Here is a 6,204-nt window from a genome sequence, read left to right as displayed (position 1 = left end):
TTATTATTAAATATTTTTAAGATATAATAATAACATATAATAATTTATTCTGATATTTGTGAAATATTTAAGTCTTGTAAATTTTGAATTGAAATTTTGAATTTCAGAATATTATAATATATAATATAATATTATAAATTATATAATTATATAATATTATAAATTTTAAAATCTTATCAGTATTTCGATATTAAAACAAATTGTAGCTTTTATATATAATAATTGAATTATAATCAATAACGCATTATTTTATTAAATATTTATAAAATATTTAAAAAAATTATAAGAATTATAAGATAATAGAATTTTCATGATTTTATTTTTTCTCTTAAATATGATATTTTTGATTTACAATATATTTTCATATAGATTTTTATCGATAACCTGAAAACATATAATATTTTTAAAAAAACTAAACCAAAACAAAATTAAATATTTTAAGAGAAAGATGTAATCATTTATTACTGCAATTAGATTATAAATTCCTATTATTATCCTAAATATAAAATATTATCCTATTATTTACTTTCAAATACAGCCAAAAAAATTGATTTTAAGATTGATTTTATGGAAAATATTCGTAAAGACTCCTATTTAAATAAATTTTCTATGATTTGTCAAAATTTTATTTGATTAATATTTGATTTTATTTGGAAATATTTTTTTTATTTTTTTAAACTTATCATATTTATCACGTTCAAATTCAAGTTTATATAAAAGTATATAAAAGTTATTTTTTGAAATGCTTCAAAGATTCGAAATTTGATTAGTCCATTGGTTTGAATTTATTTATGTATTTGATTTTATTGTTATTTGAAAATTTAATTTAATGTAATGATCAAGAATTTTTTGATTTTATTCGAAAAAAATTTCATCAAAAATTTAGGTCAAGAACATAAGCCCTTCTGTGAATGGAATATCTGTGATTGTATATTCGCCCCATATTCATGTTTTACTTTCTATTACCAGTGGTGGTCATTTTGAAATTTCAATATTAAAAATATTCGATCAAACGAAATTAATTTCAGTATCTTTATTATAACATAATTATAAAAATCAGATGAAAAAAATAGATAAATCGGAGAAATATTGGCAGCACTAATTCTAAATATTGATATAGACCAAAATTATATTGATAATTGGGAAAAGATTAGATTTTAATTAAAATATTATTTTAATTAAATATATATATATATTAAAATATTACTTTTATTGAAAATATATGAAGATTTACATTATTATTAATCATTTTGTGTTTTTATTTTATTTAATTATTTAATTAATTTTTGAATTGATAACTTAATTAAATATATAAATAATAAGTATGATAAGAAAATACATAAAATATAAAAATACCAATTTTATATATTCAAGTTATTGTAATTTTAAACGTTAAAACGATGATCCATATTATCCTTCTGATATAAAATTGTTAGTCTTATTAAAAAATGATTAATAAATGAATTATATTATGAATTATAAATAATTATATATAATTAATGAATTATAAATATTGTAGAATTCTTCCTAAATTCAAATAATAAGATTGTATGATCTTAATCTCTTGTCGCTGTTATCATAGTTTATAATGTATAATATGGTAGGTGTAATATGACTAAAATATATTTCGATTGTTTTTCTGATCTTTGGTTTTTATGTCTTCGATTATTATTTTTTATTATTTCTTAAAAAATCGAATTTTAGAAATAAAGAACTGCACTAAAATTGCTTCGTATTGTGATTAGTTTTATTATATACATTTTCTGAATAATTTTTGAATCATAGAATTATCATAGAACTAATCATAAAAATATTGCAAAAATGGATCTAATTTTAATTTATTAATTAAATAATTATGTTTCTAATAATCATAAAGAAATATGAAAATATCTTTTTCCAAGCAATTGATAAAATTTATTATCAAAATATTGTTCTTATATTTGCTTTCGGTAATGGATATATTTTGGTAATATAATTTTCAAATCGAAAATTCGAATCAATTGTTTAGTAATTTTTAGTAAAATATCTTATGTATTATAATTTTATAATTATTTTTTATTATTGATACATAATATTTTCAGCAAAATCTAAAAAATTTCGGCTATTATTTCTTTTATAATATATCAAAATCAATCCACAAAGTATAATACTAATACAACTATTGTGAAGTTGCATTTTAAATAGTTCTAATTATATTTATAATATATTTTTTAAATAATTTTTTTGAATTAATAATTAAAAAATGCATTTATATGAGTTGAAATTTTCATCGAAAATTTAATTTTTATACATGATATGTCTATTTTAATGTTAATTTTTTAAAATTTTGTTTTATACTAATGTTTTATATTTGTTTTATACTAATATTTATTCATTATTTGAAATAATTAAAAAATAAGTGATTCTTTCCTCCGATCAAGAAGAATCAAATTTCAATACGAAATGAAAAAATTAACAATTAAACAATTTTCAAATATATGTTTATTAGTGTTATTATTATATTAAATATTTATTATTAAAATAATACATATTTACTTAATAAAGAAAATATATTGTTAAAAATATTAATTATTTCTATATATCAAGATATTATATATTTATATATCAAATATTCCAGAATAAAATAATATATTTTTAAATATGCTAATTGAAATACATATTTATCTTATATTCAATCATTTGAATAATTAAATTTCGAATCATTGATATTCTGTATAATAGAATTTTCGAATATTCTAAAATTTGAATATTTTATTATCCGAACTATATTGTAACAATATATCTTTTCTTATCACATCAGTGCAAATAGAATTTAATTTAAAATTAAATCACATATATACGATAATATTGAAATATAAATATATTAACTTTAAAAAAACAATATTATTTATATTTTATTATATTTAAGGAGTTAGAAAGCAAGACTGATGCATAATTACAAGAAAATATAGTAAAATTTCTATTATTCGAATACTCCAAATATCCGAAAGTTTTACTAATCGAATATTTTACATATGTTTTATATATATTTTATATATGTTATCTGAACATACATTATCTCTATTTGTAATATATAAATACATACTTTTCTTTACCACAACAATAAAAATAGAATTTAAATTGATTTGAAATTGATAGTGTTCCTATAATATATAGGATGACATGGAAACATAAAGTAATAATTATTGAAATGAACTTGGAAATATTTACAAATTAGAAAACAGCGAGAATACAAAATTGACAAAAGAATATAATATTAGCAAATTTACAATCATTGACATTAAGAAATAGAAAATCGAAATTGAAAATTATTTGCAATGCCTATTCTTCAAATGCATTTTTCAACAAAAGTTTAAATGTTAAAAAATAAAAATATAGATGCGATAATATGGTAATGGTATAATGCGATAAATTAAATATACAGCAATTTTAAATAATCAATTTTTAGTAAATAATATTATTTTCTGCGAAATATAATGATCTAATTGATCTAAAAAATTGATCTAAAAAAGTCTATATTTCGTTATCCGAAAATTTTTCTGAATGATCTTTTATCTCTTTATATTAGTTTAAATAATGCTTTTATTATATATGAATAAATAAAATAATTGAGATAGTTAATAAATCGCATCACCAAAATTATTATTAATACTAATATTAATTATTATAGTCCGCTGACTAGCGAGAAAATAGTGAGAAGAGTCTAGTTCTAACTCAAGGTGATTCGAGGTGATCCTCCATACTCATTTTATTTCCGTTCATTCATCGTTGTGCCACTTATTGGTCGGCCTATTTGGAAAGGGAAAAGCGGACGACGATGATTGTTAGCCACGATATAACGTTCGTGGAAAGTTGTCGAGGAATGTTCGCTGACCTTGATTGTTTGTGTTGCCATCCGCGTTATCTATTGTTGATCAATGTTCTTTAAAATTCAAAAATATATTGATCTATCATTTATATCATATTTATGCAATTGTTAGTATGATAGTAATCTAAAAGCTAAATATTTTCGAATTTTTGGTACGAGAAATTTTATTTTTTAAATTAAATACTTTTCAGAAGATTTTAGTATTGATATAAGCCATATTTTTCAAATTTTAATTGTTAATAACGTAAGAGGAAATTAAGAAGATCATCTATATAACATATTTCAATGAAGTTGATTCTTATAAATTATCGTTTTATTATTGCTTGGATTTACGAATATCTAAGTTTTGAGAATCTTGAAAATTTTGAATGTAATGTAATTTTGATAAATAATTTAATTGATAAATAAAATAAAATAAAATAAAATAAAATATAATATAATATAATATAATAATTAATTCTAGACAAAAATAGATAATTTGGATGAGTATTTAGATATTTGTAAAATTTATATTTTTACATCATAATATATCGATATATAATTTAGATTTAAGTATTTGAGTATAATATCTAGATTCATGCTTGATATAGATTCGAATATATATATATATGTGCGTGTTTGTATGTGTGTGATGCATAAAATAAGAAAATCACATATTGGAACAGAAGATCTACGAATCATTTTTATAATGAACTTTACTTATTTGAAATATTTTTATTATTTCAAATAGTATATGAAAATTTATTATATTAAAATTAAATAAGTAAATTTATTATATTAAAAAGTAAAAAAGAATTTAAATAAATACAATGGTTTTTCTATAGGATATGTAATCTAAAAAAAATCCAAAGATTAATTTTATTTCTTTATACAGAATGAATTTTTATGTTTAATTTTGACGGAATAAGAATTCATATAATTTCCGAGATATTTTATTACACAATATTGCATTAATTCAATGAAATTGTAATCTTTGATTTATTTCATTTTTTATATATTTTATCATGTCTATTATAGTAGAAGCTATATCAGTGATCCGTTGTATTTTAATGCAAAATATATTCTTCAGTACAATATATTTTAATAACAATATAATTTTTATAAAAAGAATTATTCTTTATATCAAGATTTGAAGTCAAATTGATTAAAACATAGTAATTTTGCGTCCTTTTTATTAATTTGAAAATATTTTATTAAAAAAATTTCTTGCATAATAAAAAAATAGAACAAATAGAATTATATTATACTATCATATTGTTTTTCCAATACTAAAATATTTTCATATATTGTTTAAGATAAAAAAGACATTTTAAATAATCAAAATTTATGACATATTGCATTTTATCTATAGTACTTAATATTATAAATGTTAAGAAATTATCGAACAATTGTTCTTCTATATGAAAACTCATTATCTACCTCTTTATTATGTATAATATAATACATTATTATATATACTATTTTTCAAATTTTTTTTATTAATTATTTTATTTAAAAAAAGTAAAACAAATGAGAAAAGTTTTATATTTGAGCTTATATTTCATGAAAAGAAAATTCTGAGTCCAAACCAAAATCTAGATTTTGAATTTTGAATTCAATTTTAAGATACTATTAATATTTCAAATACACGAATAAGGATCAGGTTAATAATTCAAAATTATTTTTTCTAAATTATGTATAATTTTTTTATTTGCTATTATAGCAAATCTATAATAATGATTGATTGCATTTGATGACTTTGAAATTAAAACTGCAATTGAGATTAATCGAATTTAGAAATTTATATTGTGTTTGAATAATATTAATATATCGTGATCAAGATGGATGTCAATGAATATTAGATGAGAGAGATTCATAGTTGATATAAGATGTGAGAATTGTTGGCCGAATACCAATTTCTTTGAGAGTTTTGCGTAATGAACAATATGACTGACAGAGAATAGCGCAGATGATGTTATGCAATAAAAAATGTTGCAATGATTATAGATGCGCGTGTACTTACTAGTTATTTAAACAAAATATAGATTGACATTTTCATAATTTTATATTATGAATTTTTTTGCTATTTCAAATTTTCTAAAAATGGGTAATTATATAAAGAAAAATTTGAGTCACTGACAATTAATGAAGTTTAAAAATTCGTAAAAAAATTTAAAGAACATAATGCATTAACAATCGAATTTTCAATTTTTTAGAAAAATTTTTAGAAAAGAACTGATAAAAAATAAAAAAAATCTATTTTAAATTTAAAATTTTAAAACTTTGTATGTTTTTTTATTTTTATAGAACAAAGAATAAAGAATATTCTATAGTATTAATTTCAAATATCATATAAC

This window comes from Apis dorsata, unplaced genomic scaffold, assembly GCF_000469605.1.
Source record: "Apis dorsata unplaced genomic scaffold, Apis dorsata 1.3 scaffold_728, whole genome shotgun sequence".
NCBI lineage: Eukaryota > Metazoa > Arthropoda > Insecta > Hymenoptera > Apidae > Apis > Apis dorsata.
The sequence above is the reverse complement of the archived record's forward strand: the minus strand, read 5'-3'. Positions refer to the sequence as shown.